We start from the raw sequence: 25,410 nt of genomic DNA, 5'->3' as shown, positions 1-25,410 counted from the left end.
TTCCCTGAAGAGCAGGGAATTGGACTGCGCTGCAGCCAGTGGACACCTGAGGTGCAGGTGGCCCCTGACTGTATAGACACTAACCTCCTTAATAGGAGGAGATGGAGATTGTACTGCAGCCAGGGATTCCCTGTTGGATTGGAAATCAGACTGTACTGCAGCCAAGGATTCCCTGATGGGCTGGGAATCAGACTGTACTGCAGCCAGTGGACTCCTATAGGAAAAGTCCCCTGACTGGACTGTAAGGAGGACTTTCTGTGGAGCAGGCAGCCTTTACAGCTAATGGACACCTATAGAGTTGGTGTCACGAGGAGTACAGTGAGGCTGCTCACCCAAGGGACGAGTGACAGCCAGAAGGGTCATACAGGCCAGGTCGGCAACACACGAGCAGATAAGGTACAGAGACAGAAGACTGATACGGTATCCGGGTACAGGCAAGGTTGGCAACGGGAAGACAGATAGGCAAGGTACCGAATCAGTAAGCAGGAGAGTGGTCAGCAAAGCCAGGGATCATAACAGGTATCAAGATAGCACAATCCTAGTCTGAGGTCCTTGGTCTCAACACCTGGGAACTAGTCTAAAGTATAAAAATAGTAACACAGCAATCTCCTAGTCTTGGGTGTGAGGTCCTTGGTCTCAACACCCGGGAACTAGTCTAAAGTATAACAGTAGTAACACAGTAATCTGCTAGACTTGGGTGTGAGGTCCTTGGTCTCAACACCTGGGAACTAGTCTAAAGTATAACAGTAGTAACACAGTAATCTCCTAGACTTGGGCGTGAGGTCCTTGGTCTCAACACCTGGGAACTAGTCTGAAGTATAACAGTACAATAACACAATAGCGCCTAAAGCGGAATCTGGCTAAGTGTGAATTCCCAGTTCCAACTGGCTCTAACACACTGTAAGATCTGACCGAGATCTGAGTGCTCACACGTGAGTATTCACAACGACAGACAACCTGCAACTGACAAGCAAGTCCTATATATACTTACAGCGCTCCACAGCGCCGCCCCAGACACTCAGCCAATCCAGAGTTCAGCTGGGATCAGCTGATCGGCCTGATCAGCTGATTTCCCTTCTGCTGGCATAAAGGTCATGTCGCCTGTAGCTCTCCATCTGTGTGCACTAGAAGGACCAGGCGAACCATGTTGCTGCGCGGAAAAGGCCGCCGGCTTGAACGCAGAGACAGCCGCCTTGCCGCTTGCCCGCGTGGCGGCATCTCTGCTATTCATTAAAAAAATTTTTTTTCACAATAAATAATACTATTTTTTTTCTTTATTTTTTATTTCCCCACCCTCCCTCCCCCTGCCAGCCAATTACAGTAATGGGCTCTCACAGACATCAGCCTATGAGAGCCACTCACTTCGAGAGCCTTCAGAAGGCAGGCACATGGCTGTCCCCAGTACAGCACTGCCTTAGATCACAGCACTGTACAGTTTAAATAGATGGCGGTTTTGCCATCTAACAGTCTCCTAGCGGCGATCGCCGCTGGGAGACTGATGGCGTAGCATCGGTGTACGCAATCTCCTGGAAAAACCCGCCCAAGGAGTTCATGCCAATTGGCGTGTAGTGGACCTGGGGCTGCTGCCACGTTCACGCCAATCAGCATTGAGCGGTCGGCAAGGGGTTAAGATTGGAAATATTCCACAAACAATGCATTGCAATTTAAAAGGGTTGTAATTAAGATAAAAAGACAAAATAAAATATAAACTTCAGTGAATAAATACAATTAACAGTATATGGATAGGTGTAGTCATAATACATATCCAAAAGTAACATGACCGATATAAAAGTGGAGAATGGAAAAGAAAATGAATAAATAGTGTTGTAAAAATTACAATATAATACAATAAACAGTAAGCTTGTGCCAGAATTAAATTACATGCCTAAAATTGAGCAAGGCAAAATAGATAAAATTAAACTAAAAAAATTCAAGAATAAAAGAGATAACTGGATATAATACTTATTGAGATGGTTGTTTTAATATATTTTTTCCAGCAGTTCATTTGGACCACCTGGACCCAGTGGTTTGAGTACATGAATCTAGTATTCTTATTTTCTTACTTAGTCTATTAGTCTTATTTTCCTGTGTTGGGCACTGTATCTGGTGATGAAATGGGGTGAAGGGTCAAGGGCTGTGTGGGGATCTGATGGAGGGGTGTGGTGTGTAGTGGTAATTTTAGCTTTTCTATTGGCATCTTTTATCAGTTTTTTGGTGAATTTGCATTCTAAAAAAATGTTGTGTCAGGGTAGTGGCTTGAGTATAGTAATCCTAAAGTCTGTGCAATTTCTTAAAATTATTTTATACTGACTGTATGGTGTGTTCTTTGTCCAGGGACGGTGATGTAAACTATCAAAGTGTATAACATTGTTGGTGTCAACGGGTTTAAAATAGACTTTGGTTTTAATTAGATTATTGTCAATGAAGAGGGCTAGGTCCAGGAATTCAATAGTGGTGGGATTATGGTGAAATGGGAATTGTAACCCAGCTTGGTTGGTGTTTAGAAAATTGATAAATGAGGGGATGAGAACAGGGTCTCCTTTCCAAATGAATATTAAATCATCGATATACAGTATCTTTTATAGAAAATTATGTGTTTATTAAAAGGGTTTTCTTTTTGCATCTTGTGTATTTCCAGATATCCCATAGCTAAATTTGCATAAGGAGGTGCAATTGAACTACCCGTAGAGGTTCCACTGATCTGCTTATAAACTGTGTTTTGGAAAGTGAATATGTTGTGGTTTAAATGAATTCAGTGCATTGTATTAGGAATGACTGTTGAGAGGCGGGCATAGCTGGATTAGTGGAAATAAGGGGCTTGATTCACAAAGCGGTGCTACTTACACCCTTACCCACTTAGCACGTCTAAACAAGCTTTTCGCGCATAAAACTTTACGCGCGCAAAACTTTATGCGCGTAAAACTTTACGCGCGTACTGCACAGAGCGCAGGGCGCCCCGCGCGAAGTGCCCATTAAAGCCTATGGGACTTAGCGCGCGTAAAAACTTTGCGCACGTAAAACTTTGCGCGCGCAAAGTTAGCGCACGATCTGATTGAGAAATCCGGTGCTAACCTACTTAGCACCCTGGTTAGCGCGTCTAAAGACTAAGTGGGTTTTCACAGGCGTGCTAACAGTTAGCACCGCTTTGTGAATCAAGCCCAAAGTGTTTAACCTCCCTGGCATTCAATTTCCCCAGGATTTCTGGTGATCCAATACATTTGCATAACCTTTTTTTCTCTGTAACGTGCCAAAACGTGTCGAGCAAGTGTCTAGTAAACAGTGCAGGAGAGTATTGACGTGTATACACGTCAATACTGTTCACAGCATGTTTTGTATTGACGTATAACCGTCAATACTGCTAAGGAGGTTAATAACCGTGAAGCCAAAAGGATGGGAAATGTTGGTGTACAGTGAAGCGACATCACAGATTAGCCACAGGTAATCTGAGTGCCAATCTGTGTTATGCTGTGAGGAATACAGGTGCTGTTGACCGCCCGACTGCGATATGGACCACCCAAGCACAGAGTCTAAGTGACCACGGGTCTTCACCCACAACCCCTTGAGGGGGATGCAGGACCAAAACCCCTTGAGAGGGATGTGGAACTTCGCTGCCTAGTGCCCACCAGGTTGTGCTTAAGGTAATCCCACAGTGGTTTGGAGAACAGTTGACGTCTTAATGTGGAGAGCCAGGAACAGGTATACTCGAGGTCGAGGAACTAGCCAAGGGTCAGGGCAGGCGGAGATCTGGAAGGTCAGGGACTGGCCGGAGGTCAGGACGGGCAGCAGACAGACGTAAGTGATAAGACAAGCCAAGGGTCAAGACAGGCAGTGATCAGGAGTAATCAGGGTCACAAGCCAAAGGTCAATACCAGGAACATGATCAGAAATATAACAGGTTTGCCAGACACAAGCTGTAAGAACTAAAAGCACTGCTCTTGAGGGCAATGCTGTTTAAATAGGGAATTGGGTGCCAAGAATGACACCTGCGCATGCACATAGCATGCAGCGCAGAGCGTGCATGTGCACGGCGTGCGACCTTTACGGCGCACTGCGCATGCGTACGACCTTACGCGCGCACCGTGCAATGCTGTGCGTGCCAAACATACAGGGGCAGCAATAAAGCCCAGTGTACCCGCGCGCATGCGTGTAGAGACACGCCCACGGGAATGCCGCACCCGACCAATACTGTGAGTATGACAAGCTGTCATTCTGAGTAGTTGTATAATATGTTGAGAATCATTTAGGTAAGAGGAAAATGATTGCACTTGTGTAAGAACTAACAGCACTGCTCTTGAGGGCAGTGCTGTTTAAATAGAGAATTGGGCGATAAGAAAGATGCCTGCGCATGCGCGTAGCGCGCATGCGTGTGACCTAATGTGCGCATGTGTGTGACCTTTATGGCGCACTGCGCACGCATACGACCTTACGCGCACACCGCGCAATGCCGTGCACGCCAAACATACAGGGGTAGCACTAAAGCCCAGCGCACCCGCGCGTGCGCGTGTAGAGACACGCCCGTGGGAACGCCGGACCCGACCAACGCTGTGAGTATGACATTGCCCCCCCCCCCCCTACGGGCAACTAGAGATGGCCCGAACCTCCGATTTTCGGTTCGCGAACTTCCGCTGGAGGTTCGGTTCATGCGAACTTTCACGAACCGCAATAGACTTCAATGGGGAGCCAAACTTGGAAAATATTATGCTGGCCAGGCAGGAATAGCCCATTTCCGGCACAATTCCGCTACCTTCCGACGGTATACCGGGTCAATTCCGACGTATACGGAATTCCGTCGGAAAAAATCTCTCTCTCTCTCTCTCTCTCTCTCTCTCTCTCTCTCTCTCTCTCTCTCTCTCTCTCTCTCTCTCTCTCTCTCTCTCTCTCTCTCTCTCTCTCTCTCTCTCTCTCTCTCTCTCTCTCTCTCTCTCTCTCTCTCTCTCTCTCTCTCTCTCTCTCTCTCTCTCTCTCTCTCTCTCTCTCTCTCTCTCTCTCTCTCTCTCTCTCTCTCTCTCTCTCTCTCATGCAGTAGGGATTGCAGATTTTCAAACAGCTTATATACCATAGCTGGGATTTGAACCCAGGACCTAGTGTGTCATAGGTATCTGTCTTAACCTCTAGACCATGACCCACACTACATGCTAAAGCTGGCGGTAGCATAAACCATACTTCCATTATGATCAATTCGATAGAAAAAGTAGCATGATTAAGGATTTGTACTTTTTGAAAAGCATGCTTATATAGCATAGCTGGGATTTGAACCCAGGACCTAGCGTGTAGTAGGTATCTGTCTTACCCTCTAGACCAGGGGTCCCCAAATATTTTGGGCTGAGGGCCAGGTCAACATACTTCAGACCGCTGGGGGGCCGGAGTAAACATTAAATGATGTAGAAGTCTTTGCGGACCAGACAGTGAAGCATACCCAGGTGACAATCTGCAAGCCAATTGGACAGCAGTGTCACCTGATGTGGAATTTGATTGGAAACCAGCAAAATTTCTGCTTTCTGGCTTCCATGTGGATGGAGGGTGCTGCACTGCTATTCCATATGTGGACCACCAATATTTAAAGATGTAGCTGACTGCATTTATAAGCAATACATTTTCTGTGTGGGGGGCCGGTAAGAAAGCCTTAGGGGGCCACATTCGGCCTGCGGGCCTTAGTTTGAGGACCACTGCTCTAGACCATCAACCACACTCAGGGCCAGGCTTTAGCATGTAGTGTGGTCAGAGGTGGGACAAGGTCCTTCAGCACCCAAGGCTGAGACAGCAAAGTGCGCCCCCCCATCCCTCCCACCCCAGCTGTCACACACTGATTGCTATTACACTAAGAGGTGCCCCAGGGCCCCCACCCCCAACACCTTAATCTCTACTTATCTGGCTTGCAGTCGCTGCCATGTTTCACCTTTTCTTATTTCTTTCTGCTTCAAACACAATTGGCCGGGAAGCGTACGGAGCCCTATGGAGGGAAGGTGCGACGTCATAGAGGGGCGTGGCAAGCAGCCTTTATCATGGCAATCTCCGCATGGTGGCTCCATCCCCTGAATGAGTCATCTTCATGACGAAATCGATAGGGAGGAGCCACATGCGGAAGTAACACGGACACGGACAGCGTAGTGGGATGCGGTGGCGTGGTGGAGCGAGCAAGCCCTGAGATTCCAGCATACGGCGGCCAGCCCGGGAGGCCGCACGGGGTGGAGCCCGTTCCTAACACTCCACAGGCTTACCAACTACCTGTGATATGTGAGTGGAACCTTTTAATAAATACCCTTTATAATTGAGATGTCTGCGCAATGATAGTGTTTGTTTGCATTGAGGTTACATTCAAGAAGAGGTGATATCTGAGTAACATCTGACTGTCACAGGGTGTGGGGATCCTTTCAAATACCCCAGAGGCGAGATAAGGCCAATGTCATTGCTGGCCCACCCTATTTGGTGAGTGAGGACCTTTTAGGGTGTTCCTGGTGGTGGTGACAGCATTGTGATTTATGGTGGAGCGCTACTCTGGAGGAGAAATACTGTTTTGCAAGAAAGGACTAACGCAAGCCTTTTACCAGAAGCGTACCCATAAGACTGTCTATAATAGAGGGATCTTTTATTGTTGCATAAAATAGAGCTTATGCATTGAGTACATAAATCATATTGATTATTTAGTACATCCTGGAACCATATTGGTAATTGTGGGCACAAACATCTGAGCGCTGTGTAACTTTGTGTTTAGTTAAGGAAGGCAGCATGCCCGTCCCAAGGTAGTGACCAAAAATAATAATACAGGAGGATTTTCGAGGGCTTGCTGTATTTGAAATGAACTAGCTTTAAATCCTTTAATGAGAACCTGTAATGGCGGACAAAGATGACACCACATTCCTTTCACGAGAATCATATGGAGGGCAAGTCTGCCGTTGTGACCCCGGGTAATGGCCGGGGAATGAGGGTTTGAATCCGGTGTGGAGCCTGAGAAACGGTTACCACTACACATCCAAGGAGGGCAGCAGGCAGGCATGCATGTCCCGAGGCAGTGACCAAAAATAACAATACAGCAGGACTTTCTGTAACGATTGGTGTCAGCACGCAGAGAGAATCTGATTATTGGTGATCTGCAGTATCACCAAGAATACAGATATATACCCGATTATTGATGATCTGCAGAATCACAGATAATCAGATATATTGCTAACCTCTGGACACCTATAGGTATGCGAGTGTTTGGTGTAACAGTAATACTTTGAGTGATGCACCTGCTGAGCAGGCGATATACAGTAAAGAGACACTGCTCTGGGAGCACCGGAACCTTCCAGCAGCCTGAGGCTCTCCAAGGGGAGGAGTCAGGCTGGAGACAGGAAGGGCCAGAGAATGAGTGACACCTAAGGGTGGATGTCACTATGATCTGGAGACTATCTCTTAAGGGGAGAGATAGCTCCCGAGGTCGACCAGGCCGGGTCGGCAACACACTGAAAGATAAAGTACAAAGACAGAAGGCTGATTCGGTATCCAAGTCAAGCAGGGTCTGGCAACGGAATATCAGATATACGAGGTACCGAATCAGAAGACAGAGGAGTAGTCGGAAAAGCTATAAGTCATAACAGATATCAAACAATGCCTAGTCTGGGTGTGAGGTCCTTGGTCTCTACACCCTGGAACTAGTCTAAAGCATAACAGAATGATTAGCACAAGTTCCCTAGACTTAGGTGTGAGGTCCGTGGTCTCAGCACCCTGGAACTAGTCTGGAGTATAACACAGATGATAATACAGTTCCCTAATCTTGGGTGCGAGGTCCGTGGTCTCAGCACCCTGGAACTAGTCTGAAGTATAACACAGATGACAATACAGTTCCCTAATCTGGGTGTGAGGTCCTTGGTCTCTACACCCTGGAACTAACTTAAGCATAAACAGAATTCAAATAATCTGGCTAAGTGTGAATTCCCAGGTCCACCTGGTTCAAACACACTGAAGGATCTGACTAGTTCTGAGTGCTTCCACGTAGTGATCGCAACGGCAGACAACTTGCAAGTGTCCAGCAGGAACTATATATGGAGTAGTGCTCTCCAGCACCACCCCTAATTGCTCAACCAATAGTATCCTGCTCTGGAGTCAGCTGATCGGCGTGGTCAGCTGACTCTTCCTGCTTAGTATAAGAATTCTGCCTCTCAGCGCGCGCGCATGTATTCCTAAGCCTATGTGCACTAACAGACTCAGCCCCACCAGACACACGCTGCAGCGTGCAACCCGCCGCACTGGACGCGGAACCAGCTGCCTCACTGTTGTTGCATGCAGCGGCTTTTCCGCGTTCTGCCTTGCTACCAAACACACGCTTCCGGGTGCAAACCGCCTCGCTAGATGCGGAACCAGCCGCCTTACTGTTGTTGCATGCGGCGGCTTTTCCACGTTCTGCCTTGCTACCAAACACACGCTTCCGCGTGCAAACCGCCGCACTGGACGCGGAATCAGCCGCCTGCTCAGAAGCACATGCGGCGGCTTTTCCGCAATCTCTCACACTTTCGAGGGCTTGCTGTATTTGAAATGAATTAACTTTAAATCCTTTAACGAGAAACTGTTCTGGAGGGCAAGTCTGCCATCCATTCAAGTGAAAGGTATGCACTGCCTGCCAGGTATAATACAATGTGCAGTCACAAATGCAGTGAAAGGTATGCAGTGACTGAAAACAGCCGTTTGTGTAGTGACGGCCGTGCTGGATGGTGCGCACCGTCCATGACGAGAGTGCAAGTGATGGTGGCTTTCCAGCCTATGTGGTCACCCGGTTGATGTAGCTGAATGACAGAACAGTGACAGTCCAGCTGATCAAATTTGGTCTGACCACAATGAAGCAACGACCTTATTATCTTTGGTGTGCCAACCCCCGAGACACTCATATAGCCGACGGTCATTGCTACATTGTGATATGCAAGCCCCTTCACCGCGGCAAGGTAATGATCACGAAGGGGAATGGGCACATGTACATGCCTTTTGTTTAGTTGTTGCAGCCGCACGCAGTGCAGCCAGAAAAATTAGGCAGGCATATAGATGCCCCAGAAAAATTATTGTAGCGGCCGCTGCTAGCAGCGCCTAAAAAATTCAGGAATCCACCTGAAGTCCTGGACCCTGTTGGTGGTGGCGGAGAAGGCAGTCAAGCGGGCAGAGGTGCTGTGTGGGAAGCGACTTAGTCTTCAGTAGTGTTGGGCGAACACCTAGATGTTCGGATTCGAGAACATTCGCCGAACATCGCCGCGATGTTCGGGTGTTCGCGCCGAACTCCGAACATAATGGAAGTCAATGGGTACCCGAACTTTCATGCTTTGTAAAGCTTCCTTACATGCTACATACCCCAAATTAGCAGGGTATGCGCACCTTGGGAGTGGGTACAAGAGGGAAAAAAATATTTGAAAAAGATCTTATAGTTTTTGAGAAAATTGATTGTAAAGTTTCAAAGGAAAAACTGTCTTTTAAATGCGGAAAATGTCATGTTTCTTTGCACAGGTAACATGCTTTTTACCGCCATGCAGTCATAAATGTAATAAAGAGAAGAGGTTCCACAAACAGGGACCGGTAACGCTAACCCAGCAGCAGCAGCAGCAGCACACGTGATGGAACAGGAGGAGGCGCAGGAGGAGAAGGCCACGCTTTTTGAGACACAACAACCCAGGCCTTGCATGAGGACAAGAAGCGTGCGGATAGCATGCTTTTTACCGCCATGCAGTCATAAATGTAATAAAGAGAAGAGGTTCCATAAACAGGGACCTGTAACGCTAACCCAGCAGCAGCAGCAGCAGCACACGTGATGGAACAGGAGGAGGCGCAGGAGGAGAAGGCCACGCTTTGAGACACAACAACCCAGGCCTTGCATGAGGACAAGAAGCGTGCGGATAGCATGCTTTGTACCGCCATGCAGTCATAAATGTAATAAAGAGAAGAGGTTCCATAAACAGGGACCGGTAACGCTAACCCAGCAGCAGCAGCAGCAGCACACGTGATGGAACAGGAGGAGGCGCAGGAGGAGAAGGCCACGCTTTGAGACACAACAACCCAGGCCTTGCATGAGGACAAGAAGCGTGCGGATAGCATGCTTTTTACCGCCATGCAGTCATAAATGTAATAAAGAGAAGAGGTTCCATAAACAGGGACCGGTAACGCTAACCCAGCAGCAGCAGCAGCAGCACACGTGATGGAACAGGAGGAGGCGCAGGAGGAGAAGGCCATGCTTTTTGAGACACAACAACCCAGGCCTTGCATAAGGACAAGAAGCGTGCGGATATAGCAATGGTTTTTGCCGCCATGCAGTCATAAATGTAATATAGATGAGAGGTTCAATAAATAGGGACCGGCAACGCTAACCCAGCAGCAGCAGCAGCACACGTGATGGAACAGGAGGAGGCGCAGGAGGAGAAGGCCACGCTTTTTGAGACACAACAACCCAGGCCTTGAATGAGGACAAAAAGCGTGCGGATATAGCAATGCTTTTTGCCGCCATGCAGTCATAAATGTAATAAAGATGAGAGGTTCCATAAACAGGGACCGGCAACGCTAACCCAGCAGCAGCAGCAGCACACGTGATGGAACAGGAGGAGGCGCAGGAGGAGAAGGCCACGCTTTTTGAGACACAACAACCCAGGCCTTGCATGAGGACAAGAAGCGTGCGGATAGCATGCTTTGTACCGCCATGCAGTCATAAATGTAATACAGATGAGAGGTTCAATAAACAGGGGCCGGTAACGCTAACCCAGCAGCAGCAGCAGCAGCAGCAGCACACGTGATGGAACAGGAGGAGGCGCAGGAGGAGAAGGCCACGCTTTGAGACACAACAACTCAGGCCTTGCATGAGGACAAAAAGCGTGCGGATATAGCAATGCTTTTTGCCGCCATGCAGTCATAAGTGTAATACAGATGAGAGGTTCCATAAACAGGGACCGGCAACGCTAACCCAGCAGCAGCAGCAGCACACGTGATGGAACAGGAGCAGGCGCAGGAGGAGAAGGCCACGCTTTGAGACACAACAACCCAGGCCTTGCATGAGGACAAGAAGCGTGCGGATAGCATGCTTTTTACCGCCATGCAGTCATAAATGTAATAAAGAGAAGAGGTTCCATAAACAGGGACCGGTAACGCTAACCCAGCAGCAGCAGCAGCAGCACACGTGATGGAACAGGAGGAGGCGCAGGAGGAGAAGGCCACACTTTTTGAGACACAACAACCCAGGCCTTGCATGAGGACAAAAAGCGTGCGGATATAGCAATGCTTTTTGCCGCCATGCAGTCATAAATGTAATAAAGATGAGAGGTTCCATAAACAGGGACCGGCAACGCTAACCAAGCAGCAGCAGCAGCACACGTGATGGAACAGGAGGAGGCGCAGGAGGAGAAAGCCACGCTTTTTGAGACACAACAACCCAGGCCTTGCATGAGGACCAGAAGCGTGCGGATAGCATGCTTTGTGCCGCCATGTAGTCATAAATGTAATACAGATGAGAGGTTCAATAAACAGGGACCGGTAACGCTAACCCAGCAGCAGCAGCAGCAGCAGCACACGTGATGGAACAGGAGGAGGCGCAGGAGGAGAAGGCCACGCTTTGAGACACAACAACCCAGGCCTTGCATGAGGACAAAAAGCGTGCGGATATAGCAATGCTTTTTGCCGCCATGCAGTCATAAGTGTAATACAGATGAGAGGTTCCACAAACAGGGACCGGCAACGCTAACCCAGCAGCAGCAGCAGCACACGTGATGGAACAGGAGCAGGCGCAGGAGGAGAAGGCCATGCTTTTTGAGACACAACAACCCAGGCCTTGCATGAGGACAAAAAGCGTGCGGATATAGCAGCAATGCTTTTTGCCGCCATGCAGTCATAAATGTAATACAGATGAGAGGTTCAATAAACAGGGACCAGAAACGCTAAACCATCCCAGATGTTCATTGGTCATGTTACTTGGTTGGGGTCCTGGAGTGTTGCGTAGTCGTTTCCAATCCAGGATTGATTCATTTTAATTTGAGTCAGACGGTCTGCATTTTCTGTGGAGAGGCGGATACGCCGATCTGTGACGATGCCTCCGGCAGCACTGAAACAGCGTTCCGACATAACGCTGGCTGCCGGGCAAGCCAGCACCTCTATTGCGTACATTGCCAGCTCGTGCCAGGTGTCTAGCTTCGATACCCAATAGTTGAAGGGTGCAGATGGATTGTTCGACACAGCTACGCCATCTGACATGTAGTCCTTGACCATCTTCTCCAGGCGATCGGTGTTGGAGGTGGATCTGCACGCTTGCTGTTCAGTGGGCTGCTGCTGCATGGGTGTCAGAAAATTTTCCCACTCCAAGGACACTGCCGATACCATTCCCTTTTGGGCACTAGCTGCGGCTTGTGTTGTTTGCTGCCCTCCTGGTCGTCCTGGGTTTGCGGAAGTCAGTCTGTCGGCGTACAACTGGCTAGAGGAGGGGGAGGATGTCAATCTCCTCTCTAAAGTCTCCACAAGGGCCTGCTGGTATTCTTCCATTTTGACCTGTCTGACTCTTTCTTCAAGCAGTTTTGGAACATTGTGTTTTTACCGTGGATCCAGAAGGGTATAAACCCAGTAATTGGTGTTGTCCAGAATGCGCACAATGCGTGGGTCGCGTTCAATGCAGTCTAGCATGAATTGAGCCATGTGTGCCAGAGTCCTACCAGAATCCTCATCATCCTCTTGTGAGCGTTGTGATAGTTGTTGTGATGCATCATAGTCGTCACCTTCTTCCTGGTCTGCTTCTGCTGACCATTCGCGCTGAATTGTGGAAGTCCAACGTGCACCGCTCTGGCCCTCGTCAGTGGTGGCAGGAAATTCCTGCTCCAACTCCAGCTGTTCCTCCTCCTCTTCTTCGTCATAGCTGCTGGGGCCAGCATTTCCTGAGGCGGATGGCCTGATGTTGGTACCATCACGCTGATCGTTTTCTCCTTCAGATTCCCCCAGTTGCATCATGACAGCTGTTTCCTTGATTTTCAACATTGACCTCTTCAGTAAACACAGCAGTGGTATGGTAATGCTGACTGAAGAGTTGTCACTGCTCACAAGCAACGTGGATTGCTCAAAATTTTGGAGGACTTGGCAGAGGTCCAACATGTTGGCCCAATCGGATCCACAGAAGCTTGGCAGCTGGCCGGATGCGCCTCGGTACTGCGCCGTCATGTACTGGACCACTGCACTCTTCTGCTCGCAAAAGCGGGCTAGCATGTGCAGCGTAGAATTCCAGCGCGTAGGGACATCACACAGCAAGCGATGGTGGGGGGGATTGAAGCGCTCCTGCATCTTGGCGAGTGCCCCCGAAGCAGTACTGGAATTTCTGCAATGTTTGGCCACTCGTCGCACCTTCAACAGAAGATCGGCCACGCCTGGGTATGTCCTCAGGAACCGCTGAACTACTAGGTTCATCACGTGCGCCAGGCAAGGGATGTGTGTCAGCTTAGCCAACCTTAAAGCGCGAATGAGATTACTCCCATTATCACACACAACCATGCCCGGTTTCAGGTCCAGCAGTGCCAGCCACAAATCCGTCTGTTCCTTTATTCCCCTCCAAATTTCCTCCCCTGTGTGCTGCTTATCCCCAAGGCAGATCAGCTTCAGCAACGCTTGCTGACGCATGCCAACAGCTGTGCTGCTCTGCTTCCATGATCATACTGCTGCTCGGTTAGCGTTTCCGGATGAGGTACAGCTTTGAGATGCGTTGGAGGAGAAGGAGTCAGAGAGGTAGGTGCTGCTGTTGTTATCCAGTGGGAGGGACGGCGGTGCAGCTGTTTGCGGCGTGGGCAACACCCGCGCCGTAGCAGGTGAGGAATCGCTGCCAGGCTCCACAAGGTTCACCCAGTGCGCGGTAAGGGAGATGTATCGACCCTGGCCGAACGCACTCGTCCAGGTGTCAGTGGTGAGGTGAACCTTGCAGGCAACGGCATTCTTCAAGCTTCGGGTTATTTTGCTGACCACATGCTCATGCAACTCAGGCACTGCAGAGTGCGCAAAGTGGTAGCGGCTGGGAACCACGTAACGTGGGATGGCCACTGACATCATGCCCTTGAAGCTGTTTGTCTCCACCACTCGATATGGCAGCATTTCGCAGGCCAGAAGCTTGGCTATGCTGGCTGTTACTGCCACGGCCCGGGGGTCATTTGCTGGCAATTTCCTCTTGCGCTCAAACATCTCCGACACAGACAACTGAACCGTAGCGCTGCACACGGAAGGGCTGTTGGTTGTTGTGTTTGATGAAGACTGGGAGACCTCAAGAGCACTACTCCGGAAAGTGACAGTGTCAGCGTCGTCTGATGTTTGTGAATGTTGTGAACCACGCAATGGCTGGGCTACTGCTGCTGCTGAGGCGGGTCTGGTGGTGAGTCTGGTGAACCCAAGGGAGGCAGTGTTGCTGGTACCCTGTCCTGCCGAGTTTGCCCACAGAGTGGGATGTTTGGATAGCATGTGGCGGCTCATGCTGGTGGTGGAGAGGTTGTTAATACTTTTCCCCCTGCTCAGGCGGGTCTTGCACACCTTGCAAATCGCCATGGTAACATCCTCAGTGCAGTCTTCAAAGAAAGCCCAGACTTTGGAGCACCTGCCTTGCTGGCGATTTCTGTTTGCTCCTCTTTTGCCTCTCACTTGAACTTCCACGCTTGTGGTGCCTGAAATTGCGCGCCGCCTACCTTGTGGCACAAGGCGAACTCGTGCAGCAGTGGGTTCTTCAACAGACTCATCTGTGCTGCTGCTACGACGGCGATGTTCTCGTTCACAAACAAAATCTGGGTCTCTGTCCACATTGTCCATACCCTCCTCTTCCATCTCCTCAAACTCGTCATATGTCATTGTGGGGGGCCGCCGTGGGGGGCCGCCGTGGAGTAGAGCTCCCCAGAACAACCTCTGCGCAGCTCACTCCAACGTCGTCTTCCAGATCTTGTCGGCCGACCTCCTGCAATTGCAACCCCTCCTGCCCAACTTGCTCTGGGATTTGGGTTTCCGAGTCCTCCTCGGACTCGCCTTGTATTTCAGTGCGCGGTGCATTTCCCACAGTTAATGGTTGTGAATCCGGGCACAACATTTCTGGCTGTTCCTCCATTGACCTTTGAAAGGTGGAAGTTTGTTGGGCTGGGAATAGCTCCTGCGAATACCCCATTGTGTCCTGAGGTAATTCATCGGACTGGTTATCTGGCAGTTGTGTGCGTGGTGTCGCTGCCGGTTGTGTCAGCTTTGTGCCCACTGGCTCCTTGTAACTGGCTGAGGACTCGGACCTCGTGCGTGATGTGCTGGTGCTGCTTAACCCACTGCTGGACGCTTGAGAGGTCATCCAAGTAATTATCTGGTCCTGTTCTTTTGGATTTGTGAGGGTTGTTGTCCTGGACAACATGGGCGGTATTGAGTGGGTTTTCTTGGGTGCTCCCCTGTGGCCTGTACGTGAACCGTCAGGGGAAACACCTCTTCCCTTGCCCCTCCCTCTTTCACCGGATTTCTTCCTCATTTCACTTATCCTTACAGTACACGCTGACTGGCAGCAGTACAGTGGCAGTACAGAAATGCTATACAGTGGTGGGTGAGCGGTGTACCACTATTCCCAGCAGCGACACAGAGCACAATGCTATACAGTGGTGGGTGAGCGGTGTACCACTATTCCCAGCAGCGACACAGAGCACAATGCTATACAGTGGCAGGTGAGCGGTGTACTACTGTTCCCAGCAGACACAGAGTGGCAGTAAACACAATAATGCTATATAGTGCTGGGTGAGCGGTGTACACAGAGTGGCAGTAAACACAATGCTATATAGTGTGGCTGAGCGAGCGGTGTACTACTGTTCCCAGCAGACACAGAGTGGCAGTAAACACAATGTTATATAGTGTGGCTGAGCGAGGTACACAGAGTGGCAGTAAACACAATGCTATATAGTGTGGCTGAGCGAGCGGTGTACTACTGTTCCCAGCAGACACACAGAGTGGCAGTAAACACAATGCTATATAGTGTGGCTGAGCGAGGTACACAGAGTGGCAGTAAACACAATGCTATATAGTGTGGCTGAGCGAGCGGTGTACTACTGTTCCCAGCAGACACAGAGTGGCAGTAAACACAATAATGCTATATAGTGCTGGGTGAGCGGTGTACACAGAGTGGCAGTAAACACAATGCTATATAGTGTGGCTGAGCGAGCGGTGTACTACTGTTCCCAGCAGACACAGAGTGGCAGTAAACACAATGTTATATAGTGTGGCTGAGCGAGGTACACAGAGTGGCAGTAAACACAATGCTATATAGTGTGGCTGAGCGAGCGGTGTACTACTGTTCCCAGCAGACACACAGAGTGGCAGTAAACACAATGCTATATAGTGTGGCTGAGCGAGGTACACAGAGTGGCAGTAAACACAATGCTATATAGTGTGGCTGAGCGAGCGGTGTACTACTGTTCCCAGCAGACACAGAGTGGCAGTAAACACAATGCTATATAGTGTGGCTGAGCGAGGTACACAGAGTGGCAGTAAACACAATGCTATATAGTGTGGCTGAGCGAGCGGTGTACTACTGTTCCCAGCAGTGACACACAATGACTGGGGGGACCCTGGCTAGCGTGGCTGGAGCGCGAACTACCCTGCCTGCCTACCCAAAGCTAAACCCACAGACAAATGGCGGAGATATGACGTGGTTCAGGTATTTATTTACAGTTCGGCCAATCAGAGCGCGTTCGGGTCCGAACCACGTGACCCGTTCGGCCAATCAGAGCGCGTTCGGTCCGAACCACGTGACCCGTTCGCCCAATCAGAGCGCGTTCGGGTCCGAACCATGTGACCCGTTCGGCCAATCACAGCACTAGCCGAACGTTCGGGGAACGTTCGGCCATGCGCTCTTAGTTCGGCCATCAGGTGTTCGGCCGAACTCGAACATCACCCGAACAGGGTGATGTTCTGCAGAACCCGAACAGTGGCGAACACTGTTCGCCCAACACTAATCCCAGTCCGCTAATGATAGGTCTCCCAGGCGGGTTGATCCTATCTTTGTGTATTTTTGGGACCTGGTACACTATTGGTATTCTAGGGGCCGATGGGATAAGGAAGTCAAACTCTGCATCCTTTAAATACACAAAGATAGGATCAACCCACCTGGGAGACCTATCATTAGCGGACTGGGATCTGTTACACATAATTTGGGAATATACCTTAATGAGTTCCTTCAACCCATGGTACAAAACCTAACCTATATTATTAAAGATACAAAGCATATGATCCAGAAAATTGAGGGCCTAGAAGTGGATGGGGATACAAGGCTAGAAACAGCCGACGTGTTGGCTTTATATACTAGTATACCTCACGATTTGGCTCTGGAAGCAGTTCACCACTACATGAGGCAGACTGACATGGTCCCAAAAATCCAACAGGATTTCCTTTTAAACTCCTGGAATTTGCACTTGGGAGAAACTATTTCTGGCATAAGGGGGCTTTCTTTCTTCAGCACAGAGGATGTGCCATGGGGGCAGGCTTTGCCCCGACACTGGCTAATCTGTTTATGGCACAGTGGGAGGAGCAGGTCATCGATGGGACGGACCCGGGGCAGCTCTTGCTTTGGGGGCGTTACATTGATGACCTGTTTCTCCTTTGGAAGGGTGATACTTGTTCACTTGAACTCTTTTTCACACATTTAAATGACAACACGAGGAATATTCAACTTAGTGTTGATCATGAACTTAATAAGATTCACTTTTTGGACCTCCTAATTTTTAAGGAGGAAGGAAAATTACACACCAGGAGTTTTTTTAAGGAGACCGATAGGAATGGGTTCATGCCTGTCAGCAGTAATCATCACCCTACCTGGATTAGGGGAATACCGAAGGGGCAGATGATACGTATGAGGAGGAGTGCAGTAAAATGGAAGACCATGTGGACCAGGCACAAACTATGATAGAAAGATTCAAAGTAAAGGGCTATGATGAAACTGAACTGCAGAGGTGTATGATGGAGGTGGGAAGAGGAGGCAGGGAGAAATACCTGCAGAACTCCACCAAAAATCTGAATGGACAACAGGAAATTGCATTCATTACTAACTTTAGTGGTCAGTTTAGAAAAATGGAACACATAGTAAAAAACATTGGGAAGGTGCTTAAAGAAGATCCGGTCCTTAGGAGCGTGATACCAGAGAAACCTAGATTCATCTACCGTAAAGCCCCAAATCTAAAGAATTTGCTAGTACCTAGCTGTGTGGACCCCCCTAAAAATCCACCAGGCCCCTTCTGGCAGATGGAGGGCTTCTTCCCATGCAGAGACTGTGTGGAATGTCGAGAAGCTAAGAGTAATAAATTCACTAAAATAAAATCATTTTCAAATGGAATAGAGAGAAACATAAGGCAGAATATCACATGTAACACTAAGGGCGTTGTTTACCTGCTGTGGTGTACTTGTGGTATACAGTACATTGGACGAACAAAAAGGTCATTGCAGGCCAGAATAGGCGAACACGTTAGAAATGTAAAAAATGGGGTTAAGGGACACAGCGTGTCCTCCCACTTCAAATGGAAACATCAACAAAATCCAGCCCACTTATTCTTTTGTGGCCTGGAGAAAGTTAACAGACATTGGAGGGGTGGCAACTTTATTCGGTTGCTATCCCAGAAAGAAACAAAATTGATATACGAATTGGAAACTTTGACCCCTAAGGGGTTTAATATTGATATTGACTTGACGTGTTTTATTGAACAGGGTTAGATACATCTGCAGCGACGCGCGCGGAATGTGCATGGGAGGAAGCCCACCCTGGTGGAAAGCCATGATATTATACTAAAATGTATTAATTATATCATAGAAAGTAGCGATAGTATACTAATTAATTATATTGCGAGATTGAAAAAATCTATGGAACATAAAATTGGAACTACTATAATAAAATGTTGTCAGGAGGAGTATATACAGGAGGAGAAAATAGAGGGATCCTTACTTTAACATATGTTGTTCCCTATCATCATGTAATAAAATCTTCACCCACTTGGGGGCAGTGTGCATTAAGAAATAGGGAATTCAGAAGTACACTCTAGACCAGGGGTGTCAAACTCAAATACATAAAGGGCCGAAATTGTACACTGAGACCTAGTCGCGGGCCAACCTCAATGTCCAGTGGCCACCTCCCTTCCTGATAAAGTTCCCAGGTATCTAATGGCCCCCTTCCAACCCCTATACAGTACCCTGGTGTCTAGTGGTCCTCCCTTCCCTATAGAGTTCCCTGGTGTCTAGAGGTCCCCACCCTTCCCTATATAGTTCCCTGGTGTGTAGAGGTCAGGGGCGTAGCTTGGTGGGGGCGGGGTAGGACATGTGCCCCCGGGCGCCAACTCCCCAAGGGCGCCCAGCCACTTGTTTACATTTTCTTAATCTCCACTCTGCCACTGCCTTCAAGAGCCATTCACAAGGCATGCAGGCAGGGAAGTGCGAGTGTGACTGTGGAGGGGGGTGGAGACTGACGAGTAGATCGAGCGGAGCTACTTCATCCAAGTCCAAGTTGTCTCTGCACTGGCCACAGATGCAGAGACAGACCACACAGGCACATAGAGAGGTTGAGGTATGGAGGTACATGTTTGCTTCACAGCGTTAAGGGCGCTCAGCGTGTCTGCCGGTTTTTTTTCTTTTAACTCTGTTTCTTCACTGATGTCTGTGTGACGTCATTAGCCGGCTGCTGCGCTCCCAGGATGAAGTGAAGCACTTCAAGCCAGCCCTGTGAAGCCACTGAGGCTGGGGAATGGGACTCTGGAGGAGAATGGTATGTGAATCTGGCAATCTGCAGCTTACAGCTTCTGTGTAACTGCAAGTGTATATGTAAGAGCAGCCCCATGGCGCCCCCCTCCTCCACCACCCTCCTGTGCTCTGGAAGATCAGAGCAGGGAGACAGGAGGCTATATGGCCATTCATCCTTCTATAAAACTTCTCCCTACCCCCCTCCACTCCTGGGAGAACTGATAAGGACCTGGTGCTTGCAGGGATCAGACTGCAAAGTCCTAATGCTGTCATGGTAAAGTGAAGTGTCCCACACATCTGGCGACGGTGGGCAGATTTGACCGAGAGACAGATCCCTCTCAAATCAAACCTGATTAGAGAGAGATCTGTCGCTTGCCCATACACCACAGGCCGATTCACAACTGATTGCCCCCCTAGTGTATAAATGTGCCCCCTGTGTGTGCATTTATACATTATCTGTCCTATGTCGCCCACTGCGCAGTGGCCATCTGTCTTCCGCTTTTTGCTCCTCCATTTGGGCTTCACACTCTGCAGGCGTTTAGTGAGTGGCACGCATGACGTCACCCATATGCTATACGCCGCCGGTGTGAGGCGCAAATGGAAGAGGATGAAGCTAAAGACAGATGGGCAGTGTGCGGTGGGCAACATAGGACAGGTAAAGTAAAAATACACACAGGAGCACGTTTATACACTTGGAGGGGAACAGCGGCGGGAGTTTGTACGCTTGTCCTGATATCGTACACCATTACCGCCGAACACCCGATCAAACACGGGGGCCCGACATCTCGCAGCATGTCTGATTGATACATGCATTGTCAATCGGGCATGCACTTGGCTGCACCTATATTCATCCAATTTGATAATAATTATTGAAAAGGATGGTCGATAAGCCACCAAGTCAAGAAATGTATGGCCACCTTAAAGAGATACTTAAGCCTAAAAAAAAATCAGTTTTACTCACCTGGGACTTCTACCAGCCCCCTGCAGCTGTCCCGTGCCCACGCACTCATTCGTACATCCTCCTGTCCCCGCCGCCAGCTAATTTCACTTCGTCAACAGGCCTGGCCATGCGTCTCCTTCTACATGTTCCTGTCCGTAATAGCATGCTGCAGGGCTGTGGAGTTGGTACAAAAATCATCCGACTCTTCAGTTTATGAAACCACCGACACTGACTCCAAGTACCCCAAAACTGCTCTGACTCCACAGCCCTGGCATCCTGCGCAAGGCACTATTGTGGACAGGAACACGTAGAAGGAGACGCTTGGCCAGACCGGTGCAGTAAGCCTGTCGGCGAAGTAAAAGTAAAAGTAGCTGGCAGCGGGGGGGGGGGGGGAGGGTTGGGAAGGAGGATCTGATCGTGACTGTGAGGGCACGGGATGGCTGGAGGGGGCTGGTAGAAGCCCCAGGTGAGTAAAAGCGATTTTTTTTTTTTCCTTGCTTAAGGATCCCTTTAAGTAAACATTAATATATGTGTTTCACTGACTGAAAGTTTTCATTAACGAACTTAAAGTGAAAGAAAGGAAAATAAATATAAATTACTGGGGTTTCACTTGGGTTTCATCCAGCCACCTGTAGTCCTTCAGGTCCCTTGCTGTCCTCCCAGTCTGCTCCATTATGTGCTCCTCCAAAATCTCGCTGGCTGGGCTACTGCGCATGTGCTGTTCCGGCTGCGTGCCTCCCCAATCGTGCATTCAAGCCCGGAGCATTCTGTACATGCACAGTAGAGAGATTTATGACCTGCGCAGAACTTTGCCATCCATGGCACAATCGAGGAGGTGCGTGAGGGAAAAGAAGCCCATGGTGTGACAGCTGCACCACAGAATGGACCTGGTGGACAGCAAGGCACCTGAAGGACTACAGGGGGCTGGAAAACACCCTAGGTAAGTAAAATTCAACTTCTTTCCCTCACTTTTCTTTAAGTTAATTACTAATTTAATCCTACCATAGCCATAGTCATACCATGATTTTATTGTGTATAAATATAGCACTGACATCTCCTGCAGTACTTTACAGAGTACAGAGTCATGTCACTGACTGTCCTCAGGAGGAACTAAGAATCTAACGGTGGCCATTAATGATATCATTTGCAAAACAATCGTGTATGAATGATCGGAATTGATCGTTTGGGACCAATAATGGACAAAAATCTCCTAACCAATCTCATCAGATTGATGAGTATTTCTGAACATTCAAACGAAGAATCGCTCACAAACAATTGTTCAGCAAATTTTATCATTAGTGGCTACCTTAATACCTGCCATAGTCATAGTCTGCCTTACCATATTATTACTATGTATTTATATAGGTCTGCCATCTTCTGCAGCACATTACAGAGTACATAGTCATGTCACTGACTGTCCTCAGAGGAGCTCACACTCTAATCCTACCATAGCCATAGTCTAATATCCTACCATATAATTATTATGTATTTATATAGCAAACACGATGGAGGCTGGCACTTCCAAAAATATAAAGCTCTTTATTGTGACATCAATAAAAATGGCTATGCCCGCTGTTTCAGGTGTTAGCCCTTTCTCAAGCCGTTACAACCATACAAACATTAACACAAGTGACCCTTTAAATAGTACACATTTAGTCCCCCGACCAATGAATTTAAAATACCTACAGCCAATCAGCTCGCCAGCATCACAAGACGGACCAGAGTGGAAACTGACAACCTAATATGTTAATCCGTCTTCTACACAAGAAGATCCGGATAGCGCTGTGTTATACACCAGCTTAATCACCTCTCATTGGCCAAAGAGCGTCAGGTGGTCATGTAAACAGATGACGTCACCGTGGAGCGCTGTACCAGCCTATGTAAAAGCAGCCCCATAATGCCTAGCGGGCCATGCCGCTACTCATGCGGCCAAACGTAAACAATGACGCATGCAACCCCGCCCTCCAAGGCGGAGGCCAGCATACGTCATATGTAAACAAAACATCGTTATACCCTAAAGGCAAACGATCACGCTGTATACGCGCTTACCACAGTAAGCCTCCTGCACAAAAACAACACACTCTTACCATACGCTCTGAAGCCAGGGCAGGATAACATACCACTCATTCTCCCCGAGGCTGGAAAGCTGAAAGTTCTGTAAAAGAGCAAATAACAGTAAAGAACATGCATCTAATGTCCTCAACAGGGATATATCTATATACAAATATATCTATATACAAAAACCCAGCTCATATTCCTTGTTCAGACCCCACTCCCCTAACAAACCCAATTTTCTTATCCACCCAGCTTCCCTTCTAAGTAATTCCTTTAATCTACCATGTCTGCCCCTCCAAGAAGTTGGAACCCCATCAATGATTTGTACTTTTAACTGAGATACACTATGATTCATTTCAACAAAATGAGAAGATACTGCCTGTTTTCTATCCCTATTCCTAATGGCACTCTTATGGGAACAAATCCTGTCTCTAACCTTCTGTGTGGTCATACCTATGTATCCTAAGCCACACGGGCATTTCAGGTAATAAACAACATAACTAGATTCACAGGAATAAAAATTCCTAATCTTATACCTTGTACCTTTAGATGGATGACTAAATTCAGTGCCCTTAGTAATGTGTCCACACAGGTGGCATCCTAAACAGGGAAAAGTTCCCAGTTTTTTATTAGACTCCATCATTGTAGGGGCATGATGGAACACTTTGTCTCTCACAGTAGGGGCCTTCTTGAAGGAGAGCAACTTCACTTGGGTTTCATCCAGCCACCTGTAGTCCTTCAGGTCCCTTGCTGTCCTCCCAGTCTGCTCCAAAATCTCGCTGGCTGGGCTACTGCGCATGTGCTGTTCCGGCTGCGTGCCTCCCCAATCGTGCATTCAAGCCCGGAGCATTCTGTACATGCACAGTAGAGAGATTTATGAACTGCGCAGAACTTTGCCATCCATGGCACAATCGAGGAGGTGCGTGAGGGAAAAGAAGCCCATGGTGTGACAGCTGCACCACAGAATGGACCTGGTGGACAGCAAGGCACCTGAAGGACTACAGGGGGCTGGAAAACACCCTAGGTAAGTAAAATTCAACTTCTTTCCCTCACTTTTCTTTAAGTTAATTACTAATTTAATTCTACCATAGCCATAGTCATACCATGATTTTATTGTGTATAAATATAGCACTGACATCTCCTGCAGTACTTTACAGAGTACAGAGTCATGTCACTGACTGTCCTCAGGAGGAACTAAGAATCTAACGGTGGCCATTAATGATATCATTTGCAAAACAATCGTGTATGAATGATCGGAATTGATCGTTTGGGACCAATAATGGACAAAAATCTCCTAACCAATCTCATCAGATTGATGAGTATTTCTGAACATTCAAACGAAGAATCGCTCACAAACAATTGTTCAGCAAATTTTATCATTAGTGGCTACCTTAATACCTGCCATAGTCATAGTCTGCCTTACCATATTATTACTATGTATTTATATAGGTCTGCCATCTTCTGCAGCACATTACAGAGTACATAGTCATGTCACTGACTGTCCTCAAAGGAGCTCACACTCTAATCCTACCATAGCCATAGTCTAATATCCTACCATATAATTATTATGTATTTATATAGCACTGACATCTTCTGCAGCACATTACAGAGTACATAGTCATGTCACTGAATGTCCTCAGGGGAGCTCACACTCTAATCCTACCATAGTCATAGTCTAAGGTCCTACCATATTATTACTATGTATTTATATGGCACTGACATCTCCTGCAGCACATTACAGAGTACATAGTCATGTCACTGACTGTCCTCAGAGGAACTCACAATCTAATCCTACCATAGTCATAGTGTAATGTCCTACCATATTATTATTATGTATTTATATAGCAGTGACATCTTCTGCAGCACATTACAGAGTACATAGTCATGTCACTGACTGTCCTCAGAAGCGCTCACAATCTAATTTCTGTCATAGTCATAGCTCCACCCAAGCCACTCCCACATTCTGGTGCGTGTTATTGCACAGTGCAGGACTGTCCGGAGGGGGGGGGGGGCGCAAAAACTGTCTTTGTCCCCGGGTGCTGAAAACCCTAGCTACGCCTCTGGTAGAGGTCACCACCCCCCTATACAATTCCCTGGTGTTTAGTTCTTTCCCCCTTCTTCCCCCATATGGCTTTCCTGGTGTTCTAAGACTTCATCTCCAATATAGCTTCCTTGATGATCTAGAGAGGGCCAAAAATAATGCAAAGTTGGGAAACCCCTTGAGGGCCAAATTTAAAGGCTCTGAGGGCCAGATTTGGCCCACGGGCCGGAGTTTGACACATATGCTCTAGAGTAAGGTGTGTTTTAAAAAAAAAAAAATTAAAAAAAAATCCAATACATGCCTACAACACCATTTGCATAAGGTAAATTGTGTTTAGTGGTAACAGGTATAAGTACAATAATTGAAGTTATGTTTGTACACTAAGTTGTACAACCAAACTATGTTTTATGAAAAGAACTTGTAAGCATGAAGCAGTAAAGTTAATAAATTGTTAATTGAACTTTCAAAACCTTAAAAAAAAAATTCACTATGTGCATAAGTTTAAAAATATTTGTATTGAAACGTCCATTTATTTTTGTACAACACATATGCTGGACTGCGCTCTCCACTCCCTATAACAATATAAAATTACACATAGCGTGACTCTGTAAGGATTATTCACACCACCCGTGCCACAGTGATCAAAAGTGCACCACGCGTGCCCGCACACTCCTGCTTTGAATCTGCTCAC

The sequence above is a fragment of the Hyperolius riggenbachi genome, chromosome 6 (assembly GCF_040937935.1).
Source record: "Hyperolius riggenbachi isolate aHypRig1 chromosome 6, aHypRig1.pri, whole genome shotgun sequence".
Lineage (NCBI taxonomy): Eukaryota > Metazoa > Chordata > Amphibia > Anura > Hyperoliidae > Hyperolius > Hyperolius riggenbachi.
Note: the sequence above shows the minus strand (reverse complement) of the source record.